The sequence below is a fragment of the Hypanus sabinus genome, chromosome 6 (genome assembly GCF_030144855.1).
Source record: "Hypanus sabinus isolate sHypSab1 chromosome 6, sHypSab1.hap1, whole genome shotgun sequence".
Classification (NCBI taxonomy): domain Eukaryota; kingdom Metazoa; phylum Chordata; class Chondrichthyes; order Myliobatiformes; family Dasyatidae; genus Hypanus; species Hypanus sabinus.
In genome coordinates this window covers 156,369,479-156,393,769 of record NC_082711.1, presented here as the reverse complement: position 1 = coordinate 156,393,769, position 24,291 = coordinate 156,369,479, and the positions used below count along the sequence as shown (strand labels likewise).

Sequence of the window (24,291 nt, the reverse complement as noted above, 5' to 3'; positions counted from 1 at the left end):
TTTTGTTGAGTTCCTGTCCATGGAAATTGGACTAGGCACTTCCTGTAAAATCTCACACACCTGAAGTCAGTGATGTGTGTATCACCTGGTGTTGTTTAATTACCAACTTAAGACCTTGATTATTAGCTCACAGTTCACAAGCAGTGCATCAAAGTAAAATAAATGAATCTTGTGTGAATTAAAGGGACAGCATTCTGCCAAAGATTTTATATTTCATAGATCCAACCCAATGACTTCATTGTCATCACGCTGCTGGCAGTCAATGCTTCCTCCATCATCCGATTTCCCCTACTTGCTTCATTTCTTCTTCCCATTCTATTTCGTGCCCTCTTTTAAACCACATTTCACTTTATTGTCACCAAACAATTGATACTAGAGCGTACAATCATCACAGCAATATTTGATTCTGCACTTCGTGCTCCCTGAAATACAAATCAAAGTAAATATAATAAAAATTTAAATTATAAATCATAATTAGAAAATAGAAAAGGGGAAGTAAGGTAGTGCAAGTTAGGTCCAGATATTTGGAAGGTACGGCCCATTTTACCTTAGAGATAGGAGAGGGAATATTTGGGAAGGATCCCATAACTCAAAATGGTGAAAAATTTTATTACCTTGCTCCCTATCTGCACAAAATTGCCTATAGATAAAATTGGTTCTACAATCATTCCCAATTATCAAGCATGCATTGATTATTGGGACCATTCTTGACATAAAGTCCAATTTATAAAGTGACAGAATGTGTGGATAATATTTTACCAGCTGTAGCTGTGGATAGTTCTGTGCAATGCCCTGGTACATTTTCAGGTCTTTTCTTATTCAATGTGATGTTCTCATAATTTCAAAGACCCTGATATCCAGGACTAGTTGATGGTGGTGTAGTGGCATCCACAAAAGACTTTGGGGTGAGTGGTCCCGGGTTCGAATCCAACCGGCTCCTTGCACGCTTTACATCCGTGCTGGGTTGAGCATTGAACTAGCAACCTGGCCTTGTAGAACACACAAAAGCTAAAGAAACAGCAAGTTTGCCACTCAATGCAGCAGTGGGGTGTGGGAGGAACTTGCTGATATTCAGGAACGTCTTGACAAGAAGTCCAAGACTATGAAGAAAAGGCCTTTGGTTTTCATTGATCAAATTTATGAGCAAGTGCAAAACTACAACTATTGACTTGCAAAAATCATTAAAACATGAAACAAGAAATTTAGAATAAACATATTTACACAAAATGTCAGAAAAATGTGGAATTCTTTATGAGAGTAGAGTCAAATAGATGCTACCATTAGGTAGTAAATACAGAAACCTGAAGTCCCAAAGCACCAAGTTCAAGAACAACTACTTCTCTTCGGCAATTTGGCTCTTAAACCTATGTGAATGATGCTAACAACGACCTCAAAAAAGCAACACTCTGACCACTTTCATCAAATTGAATTATGTGTGCTTTCTTGTATGCTGGTTATCCATTAGATTTGTGCAGTTCTATTGTGTGTCCAGAGGTGGCTCCTGAGTGCGTGCTGTGGGCAACATAGACATCCACGATAAGGACTTGGAAACTGTGCTGGATCTGGAAGTGGAGCCATTGTACTGTTTTCCATCTTCGTCTGGCAGTGACTAGCACTGCTCGGCATCTCTCCTCCAGTTGTGGTGAGTGGTTCTCACCAAGGCTCACCAGCCACTCTGGTCATGCATAATCTGTTCCAGCCATTTTGGTACAAGCCCAGCATGTGCAATGTTAGCTTTCATGCAGTCTTTGAACCTCTATGGGGCCTGTCCAGATTCCTCTTGCCCAGCGAAAACTCACCACATAGTATAGCTTGGGGATTCAGGAATCCTTCATGTGTGTGACATGTCCTGTCCACCAAAACTATGCATAATAACCTTGTATAATTAGTGCCGTTAATTTATGATTTTATTGTAAAGGCTCTGTATTTATTGTTATATGCCTGTGATCCTGTGCAGTTAAAATTTTTACTGCCTCTGTGCATGTATCTACTTGTGCAAATTACAATAAACTTGACTTAGATTTTGGATAGATATTTTGAAAAGTGCAAATGTAAGAGAAGGAATAAAGAAACCCATTGGCCTGAAGAGGTCGGAGAGACTTATTGGTATTAACTTATACAGGGGAAAACTTTTGTTTGCGCACTTTCCAGACAGGTCATTCCATAGGTAAGTACATTGTGGAAATAAAATGGAAAGCAGGATGCTGAACTATTACTGTTACAGAGATAGGCATGACCAGGATGAAGTAGACCGGGAGAACAGACGTTCAGTTTTTAGGTACAGGAGGTCCATTCAGGGTCTGATAATGGCAAGACAGAAGCTGCCCTTGAGCCTGGTGGCACATACCCTCAAGCTTTTGTATCTACTGCCCGATGGCAGGGGAACAAACAAAAAAATACAGGCAGAGATGGGGCTGAAAGGTATGGCCCAGAGCCAAAAATCCAGTGCATTTATGTATTTCTTTAAAATTATTATTTTTTTATTTATCCTGTATCTGCACTGGATTTTTTTCTTCCATCCTTGGCAAGAAATAGAACATCATAATATTGATAACATCTTGGAATTGTATTAAAAATCAAATTTATTCAATGACAATAGAACAGCAGTATACACCATACATTTACTTACATTAGAAATAATGATAACAATTATTACAATCTACGTGCTACATAGTTGTTTTATGCCTAGTATTAATACACACAACCTCCTCATTCTGTATATTTTCAAACTTCAGAATTTAATTTATCTGAAAATTAAAAATTAGCTTTATTTATCACATGTTCCTTGAAACATGCAGTAAAATGCATCGTTCTGTATCAATGATTAAAATAATCCGAGGATTGTACTATGGGCAGACTGCAAGTGTCACCACACTTCTATCACAAGTGTAGCAAGCCAACAACTCGTTAACCTTAATCATACTCCTTTGGAACGTGGGAGAAAAACAGAGCTCCTGGAGCAAACCGGCATGGTCAAGAGGAAAATGTAGAAACACCTTACAGATGGCAGCGAGAATTGAACTCCAATCGGTAATCACTGGAGCTGATCCACTCCTCTGAAGGACCCAAAAATGATTTGACATAACCAGTTATTTCTTAATGGCTGAGTAGCTTTTATCACAGGATGGAATTCTTGCACACTTGTTGAATGAAGCATTCCGCAGATAGAAACAGTGGGAACTTGCTGAACAAAATGGAATTGTAAAGCCTGAAAGAACACAGACTTGTGAAAGATTGTAAAAACACGATCAAAAATGACAGACCCAAAAAGCAACTAAATATATCCACATCCCACTATCACTGGTTTTGAAATTGCCACTGACTTTCTCAGCCATATATTATCATAGGAGCTAATTTATCTATATGTATCATATTTTCCACTCTTTCATCGTCATCTTACAAAAAAGCACAAATGTATTTGTCTTTAATTATGTTCAATCATGTTTATCTTCAATTTTATGTCTCATTTATTTTCTTTTGAGTGTACATATATCCATGAACAACACATTCCATCCTCCCCATGCCACTCTGGATTTTTCTTTGGTAGTTCTCATTATCAAGACTCTAATTTTCTTTTCAAATTTTTATATTTCTTTGGACATTTTGGACATTGCTGGGAATAAAGAAAAATGATGGTGAAATCAATATATTTAGAAATGCAGTAAATGTGTTCACTTACTATTAGAAAACACAGTATAGCTAACTGAGGACAATCCTTTCCAAAGCTTCAAGTATAATTGGGTTGTGTGGTTCATCGTTTTGTAGTAATTGCAATACATCATTTATATAAACAAAGTTTATTGTAACATCTGCTTTCAAACAGGCTACAATTTTAGAAATACCTATTAAAGCTCAAATAAAGTACATCAACATCATACATTTTATATAAAGCAACTACATACTGTAAATTGTCACAGGGTGTTTCACAGGAGCATCACCAAACAAAATTTAACACACAGCCATTGGAAAGTGATGTTAAGATTGATGACCAAACACTTAGTCAAAGGGAACGGGTTAAAGATTTAAAGGAGGGTGAAAGGATCTCAGGATGGAATTTTACATCCTATGAAGTAATACTGGTGACACTGGAGACTGCAGAGAGTGGAGTACAGAGCAACATACAATCTGCTGGAAAAACACAATGGGCTAATCAGTATCATCCAAGGGAAATGAATTGCTAATGTTTCAGGTGGATATCCTGCGCCCTAATGTAGGATGCATGGTTTTGACCTGAAAATTTGACAATTCCTTTCCCCCACAAATGTTGGTTGACTTTCTGAGTTCCTCCAGCAGGTTGTTTTTGCTACAACATATAGTGGAGTGGTTAAAAATCACTCCCAGAACTGAAAAAGAACCAAAATAACAACTGGTTACAGGAAGATTATAGGATTGGAAGAGGTTACAGAGAAAGGTAGAGAGAAAGTTATAAGGTTGCTAGAAAGGAGATTTAGAACGGAATTAGGAGAGCCAGAAGGGGCCATGAGAAGGTGTTGGTGAGCAGGATTAAGGAAAATTCCAAGGCATTCTACAAGTATGTAAAGAGCAACTGGATGAGCCATGTGAGAATAGGACTAATCAGGTGCGGCAGTGGAAGTGGGTGCATGGAATCGGAGGAGGTAGCGGAGGTACTTAATGAATACTTTGCATCAGTCGTCACCAGGGAAAAAGACCTTGGCAATTGTGGGGATGTCTTATAGTGGACTGAAATGCTTGAGCATGTAGACATTAAGAAAGAGGATGTGCTGGAGCTTTTGAAAAGCATTAACTTAGATAACTCACCGGGACTGGATGAGATATATCCCAGGCTACAGTGGGAAGTGAGGGAGGAGATTGCTGAGCCTCTTGCAGCGATTTTCAATAGAGTTGGGAGAAGTACTGGAGGATTGGGCATTTGCAAAGGTTGTTTCCTTGTTCAAGAAAGGGAGTAGAGATAACTCGGGAAATTGTAGACCACTGAGTCTGACGTCAGTAGTGGGCATGTTGTTGGAGAAGATCCTGAGAGACAGGATTTATGAGCATTTGGAGAGACATAATCTGATCAGGGATAGTCAGCATGGCTTTGTCAAGGGCAGGTCATGCATTACAAGCCTGATTGAATTCTTTGAGGATGTAACAAAACACATTAATGAAGGTAGAGCAGTGGATGGAGTGTATATGGATTTCAGTAAGGCATTTGATATGGTTCCCCATACAAGGCATCCAAGGCACCTTCAGAAAGTAAGGAGGCATGGGACCCAAGGAGACCTTGCTTTGTAGATCCAGAATTGGCTTGTCCACAGAAGGCAAAGGGTGGTTGTAGATGGTTCGTATTCTACATGGATGTTGGTGACCAGTGGTGGTCCACAGGGATCTATTCTGTGACCCTCTCCTCTTCGTGATTTTTATAAATGACCTGGATGAAGAAGTAGAAGGGTGGGTTAGTAAGTTTGCTGATGTCACAAAGGTTGGGGGTGTTGTGGACAGTCTGGAAGGTTGTCAGAGATTACAGTGGGACATCAATAGGATGCAGAACTGGGCTGAGAAGTGGCAGATGGACTTCAACCCAGGTAAGTGTGAAGTAGTTCATTTGTTAGGTCGAATTTGAAGACAGAATATAATATTAATGCTCGGGATCTTGGCAGTGCGGAGGATCTGAGAGGTCTTGGTATCCGTGTCCATAGGACACTCGAAACTGCTGCACAAATTGACAGCAGTTGTTAAGAAGGCATATAGTGTATTGGCATTCATCAACCATGGAACTGAGTTCAAGAGCCGTAAGGTAATGTTACAGCTATATCAGACCTTGGTCAGACCCCACTTGGAGTACTGTGCTCATTTCTGGTCACCTCACTACAGGAAGGATGTGGATACTATAGAGAGAGTGCAGAGGAGACTTACAAGGATGTTGCCTGGATTGGAGACCATACGTCATGAGAACAGGTTGAGTGAACTTGGTCTTTTCTTCTTGGTGCAACAGAGGATGAAAGGTGACCTGATAAAGGTATATAAGATGAGGGGCATTGACTGTGTGGATAGCCAGAGGCTTTCTCTCAGGGCTGAAATGGCTATCATGAGGGGGCATTGTTTTAAGGTGCTTGGAAATAGGTACTGAGGGTATGTCAGGGGTAAGTTTTTCACACAGAGAGTGGTGGGTGCGTGGAACGCACTGCTGGCGGTGGTGGTGAAAGCAAATACAATAGGGTCTTTTAAGAGACTCTTAGGTGCATGGAGCTTAGAAAAATAGAGGGGCATTCAAGGCAGTCTCTAGAGTAGGTTACATGGTCAGCACAACATTGTGGGCCAAAGGGCCTGTAATGTGCTGTAAGTTTCTAAGTTCTAAAGTCTTAGAGAAATTTTCAAAGAAACGTGACAATCTTAAAATATAGATGAATTCAAAAAGCACTGGAGGAACTCAGCAGGTCAGTCAACATCAATGGAGGGAAACAGTCAATGTTTCATGTCAGTAACCTTCATCTGGCCTAGAAAGATAAAAGGAGATGGCCAAGATAAAGCAGATGGGGGAGAAAGGGTGAAGCAAGACTTAGCAAGTGATAAGCAGATGAGGGTGGGATCGTGGCCGGAAATATTGACTATACTCTTTACCACAGATGCTGCCTGGCCTGCCATGTTCCTCCAGCATTTTGTGTGTGTCACTTGGATTTCTAGCATCGGCAGATTCTCCCTTGTTAGAGGGTGGGAATGATGTGTGAAGTCACAAAGGACTGAAGATGATGGAATCTGATAGGAAAGGATGGTGGAGCCTGAAATGTATAGAGGGAGGTGGGGAGGGGAGAGACATAGTCAGGAATGTGTGGCCGATAGGCAAATGGCGAGGGTGGGGAAGGGGAAAGACACAAGGGGAAGGGGGCAGTTGGATCAGGAGAAGGGAGAGAAAAAGAAAGCAAAACAAAAGGAAAAACAGGGGAAGGGACAGGAAGAGCAGTTAGTGGAAACCTGCGAATTCGACGTTCATGCCAGTAGGTTAGAGACTGCCCATGTAAACATAAAGTGTTGTCTCGCTATCTTTCACTTGGCTAGTAGAAGAGGATGTGGACAGGCACATCCATGAAATGGCTGGCTGTCAGGTAGTCTCGGCTACGTTTAAATGTAGGTGCTGTTCGACTGGAAGCAAATAGAGAAGATCAACAGGATGAAGGTGATGGGTGAATAGGACTTCACCCATCATATAGGACAGTGGGGCCTTCCATTAGCTCAAATGTATAGAGGCTGGAAGCAGAGTGAAGACGATGTAACAATTAAGTCTACAGATAATGCATAAATAAACGTAAAATGTGCAATTTTCTTTTAACTTACATGTGTGAAACTTGGTTGGAAAATTTCACTTAGAACAAATATGACAGCAAAATCCAAAGATCACTGCCAATCCCAACATCAGAAACTCTCCATTTTAGGGCATAGAAATCAGCTTTCTCTAGGAGATCCTTCGTAATGATTATGTTTGGTTTGACTGCATCATCACTGAGGTAAAAGATAACAAACTGATGAACTTCTGACACCCAATAAAATAACAGCAGTGTTTCCAACAATAGAATCCAATGAGAAAGTGTAAGTGTCACACTGTTCACAAGTCAAGCTGACAGAAATTGTATAAAAACATTAACTCATTTTCTCCATACAAAGCTGCAACCTGGTCTGTTGAGAGTATGCAGCACTTCCTGTTTTTATTTCAGATTACAGACATCTCTGGTTTATTGATTTCCATTTACTGACACAGCTGATCCCAGACACAGGCCCCTATAGTTACTGGGAAGTCATGTGTGGTAACATTCAAACACACCATATTCCTTTCTCAAACCAGCATCTGTCATTGCTGTACAAGCAGATGTACCCACCCAACACAGATTGTCCACTGCGATCAGCAGAAGACCCAAGCACTTAAAAGTTGAGATGCTCTGCTCCTCCAGATCTTCAGGACCAGAACCCAAAAGGACACTAATAATTTGAAGATTTAGTTAACTGGTCTGATGGTGGTTTAAAGAAAATGTCTCTCCATTGATCATCAACATCATGAGGTGACTAAAATCAAAGAAGATTATAAGGACATGGGTCTCCCTGCTCCAAAAGTTCTGAAGGTTTCAAAGAACAACTGAGGTGCAGGAATTGAAGCAGCTAACATGTTAGCCAATAACACTTCCTCAGGCCAATAAGTATGGGTCTTACTAGCACTGACCACACCCCTAAAGTAAGTAAAAAGTGTATTTGTTATAAAAGCATAGCAAAAGCTTTCAATTAACAGAGCATTCATGTTTCCAGTTTGCTCCCAGCCTAGGAGGAGGCCATTTGGTCCATCACATCCGTGGTTACATTCAGAGCAACCCCATCTTCCCCATTAGCTTATTTATTTCCTCACAACCTGTTCTGTCAGACATGCTCATTAATTTCCCCTTTATATTCCTATCACCCATCCTTACTTCAGTGATGTTCAGTATCTGAAACTAGAGCACTCAGGGAGACACACTGAATCTCAAGAACAACATGCAAACTCCGTGTAGACAAAGCCAGAGGTCAGGATTGAACCCAGCTCACTGGAGCCAATTGCTGTTTTGCTCAGTTTTTGTGTGGGAAGAGGGATTTGGGGTTCAATGTGCCTAATCCATTTTTGTTTGTGTTTTTTATGGGGAGGTGGGATTTTGGGGTTGATGATTGTGCTGCCTTTCTTTGTTTTATGGCTTCCTGGAGAACTGAAGAATTTCAGAGTGTTATGAACCCCGTAACTGGGTCACTTACCAGCAAAGATGGAGAGGTCCGTTGAAATCTGATGATACTACTTTTAACAGTATTTATTAGTAAAAATACACAAAAATAATATCAACGCAAATATACAGACAAAATACGTCATCAATACTAAATCTAAAAGTGCGGGGATAATAATAATCAATAAGAAATAAGCTCTATCGTTGTCTAGGGGATAATGTATTGTCCAATGGAAATATAAAGTTCACTCAGTTCATGCAGGCTGCCGCCTTTGGGGACTGCTGGGTTGCAATGGTTGGAGTGAGAGAGAGTTTTGGGAGAAAAGCTTGCCGGCTTTCCTTTTATGATTTCGATCCGTCAGGAGTCCCGTTGGTGTGGCCGTTCACTTGTGGCCTCTCCTTTAGCTAAGCCGTTCTTCCGTGGTGAGCCCGCCAACCCAGGCAAGGGAAGACGCACACGAGCCCCCCCACCGGCTGTCGCTATTAAACGCTGTCACAGGATTTCTAGCATTTCTCCTGGTGCATCTAAAGGGGTTGTTCCCCAGACCCTCTTTTATCCTTACTCACGGAGTCTCAGATGTCAATCAGGTTGGGATGATGCAATCCCTCAACCAGCCCACTCTGGTCATCTCCTGAGGGGCTTCAATGAATAGTACAGTACTCAATACCCAATCCCGTCTCCAAGAGACAATAGCCATTATCAGTGGTTTTGTTTTGCTGAGGCCAGGACACATTCCAAACCTTGTGGATTCTGCGTGTCTCGCTCTCAATTCCTGGGTCCCAGACCCGAATTAATAGTGATCTTGCGATTCTCAAAAAGGAGGGGGCGACTTTGTACCCTTCGGCCCCTCAGAGTTGCGTCACATTCATAACACCCCCTTCCTTCTAAGATTTTTACCAGCAGGTAAAAATTAATTAATACAGAGTCTGACAGGATTTCAGAATCTAACACAATACAAAAGTTTTTTTTTCACTACAGAGTAATACAGTTATACATTCAATTCAGCATCTAAACAGTTAATGATTACATTGTCACTTCCTTTAATATCTTAACATCTTGTACCTTAATAAATTCTTGTAGCATCAGACTCCAATTTAATAACCACCTATCTTTATTCCTTTTCTTCAGCAAACAAAAACTAAAGAGTTGTGATCTTAGCTTACGTGTATATTACAAAAGTTCATGCAAATACTAATCTTTATTTTACTTTCAAACTTAACAGTCAATCTTCCATGGGGTTGTCTTTATTGTTCACATGCTTTGTCGAAATCCCTTAAAACTGAATCCTGTTATTTAAAGTGGCATCCCATCAACCCTCGTCCCGTTTCCAGTTAACTCCTACGTGGTTAGCTTGTGCACCAGTGTGGAATAGGCTTTTGCATGCTCCTTTCATAGGAGTTATTTTATCAACAATGTGTTCCAAACTTAGACCATTTTCCAAATTTCCACACACTTCTTTAATTTTAAACAAGTTGTTAGTTTTATCTTCAGGACCCTTCATGCTATTAGTTTTAAGTTTAAAATCTGCAAGCAATCCCTCTTTGTCCAAACAGCATTTCAAATTCTGCCTCTTCACAGCACACTCTTGAATAACAATAGCGTGTGGGGCACCTTTACATTCCAAATCAACCTGTAATTGAATCGCAGGCACCGTGTTACCAAGCCATTGTCTGTAGCCTGGTTGCTGCTTCTGACATCAATCCAGACTTTAAATTTTCTTCATTCAATTTAGGAACTACACTTTTCCCTTTCCCTTCAATAATAGTATTCACCTCACCACCTTTTATCTCCTCACTAACTTTTAACATACCTTTGAACACAAACAACTGGGAATTCTCACTTCCCACTAGTACCAAGGTTAACCCTTTCTTCACTGAACCAAGTCCATCTGATCCACAAGGACTGCATTCCTTTTCAACTGAATCAAATACCTCAGACTTTTACTGAGTTCCCTTACTAGGTTCAGTACCACGTGCATCCACATCTTGAACACACTCAAACGGGACATCTGCCTCTTCCAGGCTTTCAATACCCGTACCCTTTTCAAATTCTAAGTTCCCCTGATCCTCCCAGTTACTCTCTGGGCAACTCCCTTCTGGAGTAAACTCAACCCTGCGGGCTGAAACAACCTCATCTGCCAACCCAGCAGACTTCTTCAAGATAATGGCATTCTTTTCATCTAGGACTGCCCTCATTTCATTATCGGGAACACATTTAAGATTTTCAACTTCTTCAAACAGTTCTGTCAAACCAGACAGATCATTCATGTCCAACCCTGGACCTTCTAACAGCCTTATCTGTTTCTCATTGTTACTCTGTGCCTCTATAAATTTCCTCCTGGCTAAGGGCAGGTCTACCTCCTCTCCCTTACTCTCTTTTACTTTCCTATTCTCCATTTTACCACCCTCTAACTCCTCTTGGTACAGGGTCGATAAAAACGTCTCGGCCAAATCGACACTGGCCTGATTTAAACTGGTCTCTTTCTCAGCTGTCTTTTCCGACATGCTGCGAGTGGTCGCACATGTGGGATAGATCTTGGAATCTAGGGGCGGGTCCTCAACACTGGCTTGTCAGCTCCATGGCCGACCAAACGTCACCACCAGCTAAATCGTTACCCAGAAGGAGGTCTACATCAGTTCTTGGGAATTCTGATAGCACCCCTATTTCAATTGGTCCAGATACCAGCTCACAATTTATAATGATCCTATGCAAGGGCACCACTTCTGTCCCTTTTTCCTATGCCTCTCAAAGCTACCTCTCCAGTCTCGCAACCAAAATCTAGTACCGTACTGCGAATCAATGACACCTCAGCTCCCGTGTCTCTCCAGATCTGCACTGGAACTGGTGTGTCTCCCTCTTTCACAGACACAGTTCCTTCTGAAATACATTTCTCAAATACATTTCCCTCTCGTTTTCTGTCTACCTGGGGCTTTCTCATCGATTTACTGATCACCACAACACATCCTGTAGGGTCTGCTGCTCTCCCTTTTCCTACCTCCTTCCTTGGAGCAAGGCACTTAGATGCAATATGACCCACCTTTCCACAATTAAAACAGGTCAAGCCAGGACCTCTCCTGCCGTCTTGCCTTTCCTCCTCCTTAATTTTACCACTAGCTCCCGGCGGGATCTCTGCCTCAGACCCGAATTAATAGCGATCTTGCCGTTCTCAAAAAGGAGGGGGCGACTTTGTACCCTTCAGCCCCTCAGAGTTGCGTCACATTCGTAACAAGAGTTACTTTGATTATAAAATGAACCTTTGTTTCTTTGTAACACTGTGCTTATAATGTTTAATTCAGTAAGTACTTCTACTGAAAACTTCATCTACGGCCACAGTAGATGGAAAGTCTAGACTTCTGTCCTTCTGGTCAAGTTAGACAGCTCTTGAACATATAAAACCAATTAATGCTGAACTAGCTTAAGAAGCATTGAGTAGCAACTCATTCAAATAGGGCACTGTACTTACATTGGCTCTTTATCCAGAATTCTAGACATCAAACAGCCAAGAGCGACGAATAATTTCAGATCCACTTTGAAATCTTCATTGACTTTTGTCAAGGTGTAGAGTCTCTCAATATGCCGGTTATTCAGCTTGTAGACAAGCAATAATGCATGTTCCATTTCCTGAGAAGGGAATCCCGTAGAAACTACATCATTAAATTGCTGCTATTCTCAAAGAATTTGTATCATTATTCCGAGAAGGCACATTTATAATGGTACTGAGAACCACAATGCCACACCTCAGGAGCACACAGAAACCCCTTATTATTAGCAGAAGAAGCATGCAGCATCACAAACCAGCCACCCACTAACCCCATCAGAATTCTCCTGCCTATTGAGGGCACAGACATCTGTGGTTCCACTGTGTGCATTCTTCACCTCAGAACTCACAAGAACAGAGTAGAAACATTATCCTCAATCCCAAAATAGTGCCTGAGATGGAGGTGGAAGAGGGATTCACCCTCTCCCTGTTTCCTTATGAACAATGGGCCTGATTGGTTGATGCACTATTAATAACTCCAAAAGACTGGAAGTAGAGTAAGTACTGAAAGCCTTTTATTAGCAGTAAAATGGACCATGTCTATGCTGGAATACCGCCCAAGACTGTGGGAGGAGCAGTGACACAATCACCTTTATCCAGGGGTCTGTGGGAGGAGCCACAGGAGCAGTCAGCAGAGGAGCGTGTCCAGACAGATATACATGGTTTACCTCATTGGTAAAGATTCCCGTCTTCCCAGTTCAGGGTTAATGACGTCATGAGCTGCACCTTCCTCTCCCTCTAACTCGATTGTGACCGAGTCCAAGGCCTCACTACGCGTTTCAGAACTACCCTACACAGTTCATTGATGCACGCCACTAGACAAGCCAACTTGATTGATTTCTAAGGCATTACAAAGCCATTCTGGAATTTGCTTTGAGTTCAGAACAGAACAACTTCCTCCAAAAGTCTGATTAAGGATCATCATGTGTGTGACTACAGAATATCTGAATTGGAGAATTAATTTGATTGGGATCTGGTCTTAATGCATTAGGCCAGGGGTAGCAACACTTGTTGAGAGCATGTGCCCAAATTGGTGATAATATTCTAGAAAATTCCCTTGCATGCCATTGATTAGTGGATTAGTAACAATAGTTAGGACTTGCTTAAAGAAAAAGGATGGGTCCTATTGCTTATTTAAGTCCATTCATTGCTTTACTATTAACAAAATTATAACAAGGATGGATTGAAATAAATGAAACACTTAAAAAACATTAGTATTAATAAAACAATTGAAAAATAACACACACAAAATACTGGATGGACTCAGCAGTTCAGGCAGTATCTATGAAAAGGAATAAATAGTCAATGTTTTGGGCCAGAACCCTTCTTCTCTCTTCCTTCCCAGTCCTAATGGTCAGAATAAGAAGGTGGGGGTAGCGGAAGGAGTACAAGCTGAAGGGTGATAGATGCAGCTGGATGAGGGGGAAGGTGGGTGGATGGAGGAGGGGGTAAGAAGTGAGAAGCTGGAAGGTGATAGGTGGAAAAGGTACAGTACAGGACTAAAGAAGGAGGAATCTGATAGGAAAGCAGAGTGACCATGGGAGAAAGGGAAGAAGGAGGGGCAGCAGACAGTTATGATAGGCACGTGGGGAGAAGAGTAGAGGTAAGAGGACAACCAGAATGGGGAATGGACAAAGAGAGAAGGGGAGGGGGAGAAATTACTGGAGGTTAGAGAAATCGATGTTTGTGCTGTCAAGTTGGAGGCTACCCAGATGGAATAAGGGGTGTTGCTCATCTAACCTGAGGATAGTCTCACCATGCCAGCAGGGAAGGCTATGGACCAACATGTCACAATGGGAACGGAAATTGGAATCAAAATGGTTGGCCACTGGGAAATCCTTTCTTTTTCAATCTTTTTATTGATTTTCACATATACACAAAAAAAATAACATAATAATAGGTAAATTATAAATACAATAGACTTGAAATCACATTGATAATAAGATAATAATATCCTACTAAACATCAGCAAAAGATAGTACCTTAATCAAGTCCACATGATTATATGAAAAAAAAACAAATAACCATTAAAAAAGAAAAAAAAATATTAAAAAATATGTGAGAAAAAATATATGTTAAAAAAAATAAAACACTAAACTAAACTAACATAGGCAATAACAACAGTTTACAAGTATAAGATAGTGTCAAAGAACTCCGGAACTCCATACCTGAACATGAATAAGCAGAAAGGTCCGGAAAAGGCCAAATTAATTCATATGAAAATGTCGAATAAACGGTCTCCAAGTTTCTTCAAATTTAATTGATGAGTCAAAAATAGTGCTTCTAATTTTTTCCAAACTCAGATAAGAAATAGTTTGAGAAAGCCACTGAAATGTAGTAGGAGGATTTACTTCTTTCCAATTTTGTAGTATAGACCTTCTGGCCATTAATGTTACAAAAGCAATCATTCGTCTGATTGAAGGGGAAAACTGATTGCCATCTTCATTTGGTATGCCAAAAATTGCAGTAATAAAATGAGGTTGTAAATCTATATTCCAAATTGAGGAAATAGTAGTAAATATATCCTTCCAATAATTATGTAAAGTGGGACATGACCAAAACATATGGGTCAATGAGGCCACTGCTAAATGACATCTGTCACATAGAGGGTTAATATGAGAATAGAATCGAGCAAGTTTATCTTTAGACATATGAGCTCTATGTACAATTTTAAATTGTATTAAAGCATGTTTAGCACATATAGAAGAAGAATTAACCATTTGCAAAATTTTTTCCCATTTATCTGTTGATATGTTATATTGAAGTTCTTTTTCCCATTCTTGTTTAATTCTAACTGATATTTCTGGTTGTATCTTCATAATCATATTATAAATAAAAGCTACTAATCCCTTCTGACAAGGATTTAAGATAAAGATCAAATCTGTAGTATCCATCAAAGTTGAATTAGGAAAAGATGGTAAAACTTTATGTAAAAAATTTCTAATTTGTAAATATCTGAAAAAATTAGATTTAGGTAATTCAAATTTATTAGAAAGTTGATCAAATGACATCAAAGTATCTTCAAAAAAGAGATCACGAAAACATTTTATACCTTTCCTTTTCCATATGTTAAAAGCTTGATCTGTCCAGGAAGGTTTGAAAAAGAAATTAAATAAGATAGGGCTATCAAGAACAAAGTTTTTCAAAATAAAGAACTTACGAAATTGAAACCAAATTCGTAATGTATGTTTAATAACAGGATTAAATATTTGTTTATTAAATTTAACTAAATCCGTAGGAAGACAAGAACCAAGAACAGAGAATAGAGAATATCCCTTTACCTCATTACATTCCAAATTTACCCACTGTGGGCACAGTGGTGAATCCAAATCCAATTTCCAATACAATAAATTACGAATATTATTTGCCCAATAATAAAATCTAAAATTAGGTAAAGCTAAACCACCATCTTTTTTTGATTTTTGTAATTGCTTTTTACTTAACCTAGGGTTTTTATTTTGCCACACAAATGAAGAAATTTTTGAATCAATGCTATCAAAAAAAGACTTAGGAATAAAAACTGGTAGGGCTTGAAATAAATATAAAAATTTCGGTAAAATCATCATTTTGACAGCATTAATCCGACCAATTAATGATAAAAACAAGGGAGACCATCTTGTAGTAAGTTGATGAATTTGATGGAGCATAGGTAAAAAATTCATTCTAAATAAATCTTTATATTTCTTGGTAATTTTTATACCTAGATAAGTGAAGTTATCAGTAACAACTTTAAATGGTGTCCTATCAGTCAATAAAGTTTGTGCATTTAAAGGAAATAATTCACTCTTATCAGGCCACTGGGAAATCCTGCTTGCCGTGGGCAGGATGAAGTTGCTCGACAAAGCAAAGCCCCCAGGCAATGTTGGGTCTCATCGATGTAAAGGATACTGCACCAGGAGCACCACATACGATAGGTGACCCCGACAGACTCGCAGGTGAACTGTTGCCACACCTGGAAGGACTGTTTGGGGCCATGAATGCTGGTAAGGAAGGAGGAGAATGGGCAGGTGTAAAACTCCTATTTGCAAGGATAAGGATAAGTGCCAGGAGGGAGATCAGTGGGGAGGGACGGATGGATAAGAGAATCACAGAATGGGCAACACATGTGGAAAGCAGAGAGTGAGGGGAGAGTGGTAATGATCTGTTTCGCAGACCGCAATGGTAATCATTTCTAAAGAGTATTGTTATTATATCTCTTTGCTATGTGTGGTGAACTACATATACCTGTCTGCACACACCCCCTGCTGACTGCTCCTGTGGCCCCTCCCACTGACTGTGATTCCTCCCACAGACCCCGGTATAAAGGCGATTGAGGCCTGAGCCCGGCCCTCAGTCTCCAGGATGTAGTATGGTGGTCAATTACTGCTTGTTCTTTCTTCCAGTCAATAAAAGCCAATATCTCGCCTCACGTCTCAGAGAGTTATTGATGGTGCATCAATTTTATTGACTGGAAGTTTTAAAACATGGAAAGTATTTTACGTCTGGAAAAATTGGATTTGGACCCCCAAGCCCCTGAAGCAGCTCTTGCCTTTGAACTCTGGCTTGCATGCTTCCAATCATACTTGGAGGAGGTTAGTGCAACTGAAACCACTGTTATGCACAGAATTCTACTCTCGAGGGTCACCCCGGAAGTTTACTCACTTATCAGGGACCTGCCGACCTACCAAGGGGCACTGGATGCACTCAAAAAACAGTACCTGCGGCTGGTGAACACAGTCTATGCAAGACATCGCTTAGCTACGCAACGACAGCGGGTTGGAGAGTCAAGCGCCGAGTTTCTCCGAGCCCTACAGACACTCATGCGAACTTGCGACTGCAAAACTCTCACAGTGGAACAGCATGCGGAGCTCCTCGTACAAGATGCCTTTGTTACAGGTATCAGGACAGTGTACATGCGCCAGCGGCCGCTGGAAAATGCCGATCTTACCTTATGCTCGGCGATCGAGACAGCTGACACGCTGGAGGCTGCTCTGCACAACGCTGACGCTGTCCAGCTGCGTAATCCCCCGCCGGATCTGTGGACACCTCAGACCCCGCCGCCACCGGTTCCCGCGAGCGAATTCGCCAACGCCGCTGCCAGTCGTGATTCTACTGTTACCACAAGCGGGGTCGGGCAGCGCTGCATGTGAGGCATGGAGGCCACCATCTTGGTTGCCGCCATCTTGCCTGCCCGCCTCGTGCAAGGCATGGGGGCCGCCATCTTGCATGCCCGGATAGGGGCAGCCATCTTTGTCGGTGCCAACATGCCCCGCCCCCTACCACCGGTGCTTACCGGGCACCAAGACAGCAGTTCAACTCTGGCCTCCGTAACCCTCGACCAAAGCGCCCAACACCAGCTTGCAAGGTCAATGATGGACATCCTGGTGGAGGGGCACAGGACTAGCTGCCTGTTTGACACGGGCAGCACTGAGAGTTTTATTGACCCGGACACAGTGCAACACTGCGGACTCGTGACACGGCCGGTAAGCCAGAAGGTCACCTTGGCTTCTGGGTCGTATTCCACAGACATCCGGGTGGGTTGTGTAGCGACATTGGTGGTGCAGGGCACAGAATATCGGAACTTTGCGCTACTGGTCATGCCTAAACTGTGCGCGCCTGTGCTATTGGGGCTGGACTTGCAGAGCCACCTCGAAAGTGTGACTATGGCATGTGACGGGCCCCTCCCACCACTCACTGTCAGGAATCCTCATTTTTGTGGGACTTCGCCTTATACCCCGTTACGGCACACACACACACCGAACCACACATCCTGCCCAGCACCAGGCCGACAGCTGCGCTACTGACACCACTTGCAGCCTCTCCACCCTCAAGATCCCTCCCCCACCACTGTTCGCCAACCTGACCCCCGACTGTAAACCTGCGGCAACTAAAAGCAGGATGTACAGCGCGGGGGACAGGGCCTTCATTCAGTCAGAGGTGCAGCGGCTGCTCAGGGAGGGGATCATTGAGCCAAGCACAAGTCCTTGGAGGGCCCAGGTGGTTGTTGTTCGGACCGGGCAGAAAAATAGGATGGTCGTGGACTATAGTCAAACCATCAATAGGTTCACGCAGCTTGACGCGTACCCCCTACCCCGCATCGCGGATATGGTCAACCAGATAGCTCAGTACAAGGTGTACTCGACAATAGATCTGAAATCCGCTTATCACCAGCTCCCCATCTGCCCAGAGGACCGCCCCTACACCGCCTTCGAGGCGGGCAGCAGTCTCTATCACTTCCTGCGCGTCCCATTCGGTGTCACAAATGGTGTCTCAGTCTTCCAGAGGGAAATGGACCGGATGGTGGACCAGTGCCAACTGAAGGCCACATTTCCCTATCTGGATAACATCACCATCTGTGGTCCCGACTGGCCGGATCACAACGCCAACCTCCAATGATTTTTCCAAGTGGCCGAAGCCCTGAACCTTACTTATAACAGGGACAAGTGTGTGTTCGGAAGCACCCGACTCGCTATCCTTGGGTATGTCATGGAAAACGGGGTCATTGGCCTTGATCCCGACCGTATGCGCCTCCTGTTAGAATTCCCTCTTCCCACCACCCTCAAAGCCCTCAGACGGTGCCTGGGCTTCTTTTCCTATTACGCCCAATGGGTCCCTCACTATACAGACAAGGCCCATCCCCTGGTCAAGTCTACCACATTTCCCCTCTCTGCTGAGGCCTGCGCGGCCTTCAGCTGCATTAAAGGGGACGTTGCCAAAGCAACCATGCATGTGGTGGATGAGACCATTCCCTTCCAAGTAGAGAGTGACGCCTCCGATTTCGCGCTGGCTGCTACCCTCAATCAGGCAGGCAGGCCAGTAGCATTCTTCTCTCGTACCTTTCAAGACTCTGAAATTAGGCACTCTGCGGTACAGAAAGAAGCCCAGGCCATAGTGGAAGCTATTAGGCACTGGAGGCACTATCTCACCGGCAAAAAGTTCACCTTGCTGACCAACCAGCGCTCAGTTGCATTCATGTTCAGCAACCAACAGCAGGGCAAAATCAAAGATGATAAAATTTTGCGGTGGAGAATAGAACTCTCCACCTCCAATTATGATATCCTGTATCGGCCTGGAAGGGTCAATGAGCCCCCTGATGCCCTATCCCGCGGAGCGTGTGCCAGTGCACAGCTCGACCAGCTATACGCCCTCCATGCACATCTTTGCCACCCGGGGGTCACCCGATTTTAGCATTTCGTGAAAGCCCGGAACCTGTTGTACTCCCTTGAGGACATCAGGATGATGACCAGGGACTGCCAAGTCTGTGCTGAGTGCAAAGCGCACTTCTCCATCCTGAAAAGGCACAACTTATCAAGGCCACCCACCCCTTTGAGCGACTGAGTGTTGACTTTAAGGGCCCCCTTCCCTCCACCGACCACAATGTCTACTTTCTCAACATTATCAACAAGTGCTCGCGGTTCCCCTTCGCCATCTCCTGCCCCGACACCACTACCACGTCCGTCATAAATGCCCTGCGCCAGCTCTTCATTCTGTTCGGATATCCCTGCTATATCCACAGTGATAGAGGGTCCTCCTTTATGAGTGACGAGCTGCGCCAGTACCTGCTGGCTAGGGGCATTGCTGCTAGTTGGACCACGAGCTATAATCCCCGGGGTAATGGACAGGTGGAGAGGGAGAATGCCACAGTGTGGAAGGCCACACTTTTAGCCCTTAAGTTAAAAGGGTTGCCGGTCTCTCGATGGCAGGAGGTCCTCCCTGAGGCACTCCACTCTATCCGCTCTCTGTTATGTACGTCCACCAATGCCACCCCTCACGAGCGCCTATTCTCTTTTCCCAGGAAGTCTGCCACTGGGACCACCCTACCAGCTTGGCTGACATCCCCAGGGCCAGTGCTGCTCCGGAAACATGTGAGGAGCAATAAATACTCCCCGCTGGTCGAGAGAGTTCACCTTCTACATGAGAACCCCCAGTATGCTTACGTGGTCTTACCTGATGGGCGGGAGGACATGGTCTCCGTCCACGACCTGGCACCCGCAGGAGTAGCAGACCACTACCCCGAACACTCCACGGTAACTATGAACCCTGTATCCAAGGTGACACCGCGCACACCGAGCCCTACACAGACTCCTCATGACACTCCTATACCGGGCATCTCGTACACGCATATACCAGGCGCCTCACACATGCATGGGGGGATCAATGACGCCTAGTGGGCTGACACCTCCAGTTAGGCCGGAACCAGCACAACCACCGTCTCCGGTGCAATCACCACCGGCACCTGTGCAATCACAGCCGGTGCTACGTAGATTGCAGCGACAGATTTGACCACCTGATAGACTTAACCTGTAAATATACTTGTAAGAAACTTCGCCCCATGGGGACTCTCTTTTAAAACAAAGGAGGGGGGGTGAATGTGGTGAACTGCTTATACCTGTCTGGACATTCCCCCTGCTGACTGCTCCTGTGGCCCCCCCCACTGACCGTGGCTCCTCCCACAGACCCCGGTATAAAGGCGATTGAGGCCTGAGCCCTGACCTCAGTCAACAGGATGTAGGATGGTGGTCAACTACTGCTTGTTCTTTCTTCCAGTCAATAAAAGCCAATATCTCGCCTCACGTCTCAGGGAGTTATTGATGGTGCATCACTATGTAAATACTGAAGTGTACACCAGTTCAGCAAGGATTTCAAAAGGTCTCAGGAAACCAATGATTCCAGCTGATGCCAAGCCAAGGTGAGATTTTTCCTGTGAAAACACTTCACTGCTCTCTGGCTGTAAAATTAAAAATCATTCTCTGCTTCATTTAGCGGTAAACATAAACATAAGCGGTAAATATTTCTATTATGGATAAATTTTAATGAATGAAGGGGCAGCACTGCATGCCACACGCCAATTAAATTTTTTGCGCTATAGGTTTGCCACCCCTGAAATCGAGGATGTGTTTTCAAAACAATAATCTCAGTCCAAAAAAATTGATACAAATTGCAGTGGGACTTGTGCTTCCACATTCCAGTTTTGGAACTGTATTCCAGGGCGCAGTTCAGGTAAATCTGTAAATCTTGCCTACAGGAGGAAGGTACAAAAATTCCTCGGAATCCATATCAAGTCAAGCAAGACTCATTAATGCACACTGATGAGAGTTTGGTCATGAGCCTGTTTAAATAGCCATGATCAGGAAAGAAAACAAGAGCTAATAATTCATGTTTATGACTATTCATTAAGTCTAATGAAAGGTCATAAACTTTCATTGTCTCCTCAAATTCGATATCTGACCAGTGGAATATTTCCAGTAATTGCTATTTTTAATTTCCGCTTTCCAGTATCGGCTGTATTTTGCTTTAGGTTAATTAATATTAGCAGAGGCTGTGTCAATTCAGCTATGCTATTTTGGGCTGTCTCAGAGCATGCCTGTTGACAATGGTCAAGGATTCACAGGGATCCCAGAACACTAACAGCTCCCTCTCAGTTGGCACCAAGTCAGATTCTCATAGTTCTATTTCCACTACCCCAGATACAGTTCCTCCACATCTAACCTGAACAGCTTTTGCAGGTTGGAAATGTGGCCACAAACCACGTTTCCACAAAGAGCAAGAGATGCATGCAACCCCTTAACAGCCAGAAAATCCACCCGGCCAGTCTTCTAAACGCTTGCTCATATGTACACATTTGCACAAGTCAGGCATTAGGACCCTGGGAGGACCCATGCAAAGAAGCCAGACTCCCTCTATTGTACTACGACAGTGAGAGGTTTTAAACAATGTGACTCATAGGGACCGTGCTGTAAAGAGGAACAATAGGATTTGTCACCTGCAGGTTAAACCATGGTACCTCTGACATTCAAAAAGCCTGTGAGACAGGCAAGTAATTTCATCAGATAGTCTCATCGGTCTGTGATCCGTGAAGATCTTTAGCCAAAGGCTAAATATTCACACAGAATTTAAAGTTTCCTCATAGGCAACATTACCTTTAGTGCAAGTAATGATTGATAAGGAGCTTATTGAAAAGCTCATAAACCTAGTATTGATTGAGCCTTGTGTTGAGTGTTATTAATATTATACTTGTATGTCCTCATCACTAGCAGAACTGCCTTGCATTCAAGGCACTGCTATAGCTCCAGAGTATCCAAAGGGCATAATATAAGACTGTCTCACCTTTGAACCTGTTCCAAAATCTGTTTATCAGCTAAATCACACAAAGGTTCTGCCCCAATGGTGATGGTTATACAGTTCAATTTTCCACAGAGATCTGTGTATTCTGCATGAATGATTAACTGAACCTACATACAAAAACAGCCAGAACTCCCTTACCGGCAATCTGTTCTTTATATGCTCGCCTCTGAAGTAATGTGTTATTTGCAAACCTCTTTTTCTCTGTGTAATAAATGAGAAATTGTGAGCTCTAGGCTTATGTTTTGTGGCCAGGGATTGTTAGAAATCCTTTGCTGGATGCACGTCGGCAGATTCTGTGGAGAAAATCTTGGCAGTTTGATAGTCCGTGAGCAAGTAAATTGATGTTGTTGTTGCAGAAGTAGCAGAAAGGATCATTTACATGTAGCATTTCTGATAAGCAGAGCAAGTTGGCAGCTCATAAATTAGCATAGAACATTGGGAAATCTAAAGGGAAAAAGGGGCAAGAAATAATTATAGAACATAATACAGTACACCACAGGAACAGGCCCTTCAGCCCACAAACATTTCAAACTAGTAGTTAAATACCTAACTAATCTACCGGTAATCTCTTCAGTCTATACAACGTGCATTCCCTGCACATTCATGGTCTTCTCCAAAATGTTTCTATCATATTTACCTCCATTACCAGTACAAACAGCACATTGCAGGCATCCACCTCTCTCTGTGTAAGATAAACTTGCCCTTTGAACTCGCGTCTCTCACACTCATCATGCCCTCTAGCGTTAGATATTTTGACGCTGGTACATAGATACTGGCTGTCTACTCTCTCCAGGTCTTCAAAATCCTCTAAACTTCTATTCGATCTCTCCTCTGTCGCTCAAAAGAAAACAACTCAAGTTTGTCTCACGTTATAGCACATGGTCGCCAATCCAGACAGCATCCTGTTAAACCTCTTTGGCATCCTCTCCAAAGCCTTCACATCCTTCCTCTAATGGAATGACCAGAAGCAAATGCAATACTCCATATTCAAAGAGAATTTTATAAAGCTGCAACATTCCTTCCTGACTCTCGATTTCAGTACCTTGATTGATAAAGGTAAGAATGCCCTATGCCTTCAAACCGATACAGCAATAAAGAAGCTATATTTCATTAGGAGATTGAATAGATTTGGTTTGTCAACTAAAACACTCAAAAACATCTATAGATGTACTGTGGAGAGCACTCTGACTGGCTGCATCACTGTATGGGGGGGGGGGGTGCTAAAACACAGGACCGAGAGCTTCAGAAAGTTGTAAATTTAGTCAACACAAAGTACACTGCAGATGCTGTGGTCAAATTAACACGTACAAACAAGCTGGATGAACTCAGCAGGTCTGGCAGCATCCGTTGAAACGAACAGTCCTGACGAAGGGTCTCGGCCCGAAACGTTGACCGCTTGTGTAAAGTTAGTCAACTTCATCTTGGGTAATGTTGCACCCACGACATCTTCAAGAAGCAGTGGTTCAGAAAGGCAACATGCATTATTAAAGGGCCCTCGTCACCCAGGGCATTCTCTCTTCTCATTGTTACCGTCAGGAAGGAGGTACAGAAGCCTGAAGGCACACTCTCAGTGATTCAGGAACAATTTCTTCCCCTCTGCCATCCAATTCCTAAATGGACCTTGAATCCATGAACACTACCTCCCTTTTTAAAAAGTATTTATTATTTCTGTTTTTGCACTATTTTAATATATTAAATATACATACATATATACATACACACACACTTGCTGCAATTGATTTACTTATTCTTTTTTCATTCTATATTATCATATATTGCTGCTGCTATGTTAACAAATTTAATGACACATTTTATCAGATAATGAACCTGATTTTGATTCTCTTTCTTTGTCAACTGATCAACCTATGTAATGGCCTTCAGCAAGCTATGGACTTGGACCCCAAAATCTATCTGTTCATCAATACTGTTAAGTGTCCTACCATTAACTGTTTACT

At 42.7% G+C, this 24,291-nt stretch overlaps 1 long non-coding RNA gene across 1 annotated transcript; it reads right to left on the bottom strand.

The window, feature by feature from the left end:
* Positions 1-2,668: 2,668 nt before the first annotated feature.
* Positions 2,669-23,033, bottom strand: LOC132395101 (uncharacterized). The gene is made up of 4 exons (XR_009512532.1): positions 22,974-23,033; positions 12,158-12,315; positions 7,294-7,458; positions 2,669-5,392 (listed from the first exon to the last, which is right to left on the bottom strand). It is a non-coding gene; the product is annotated as an uncharacterized LOC132395101 (long non-coding RNA).
* Positions 23,034-24,291: the final 1,258 nt, after the last annotated feature.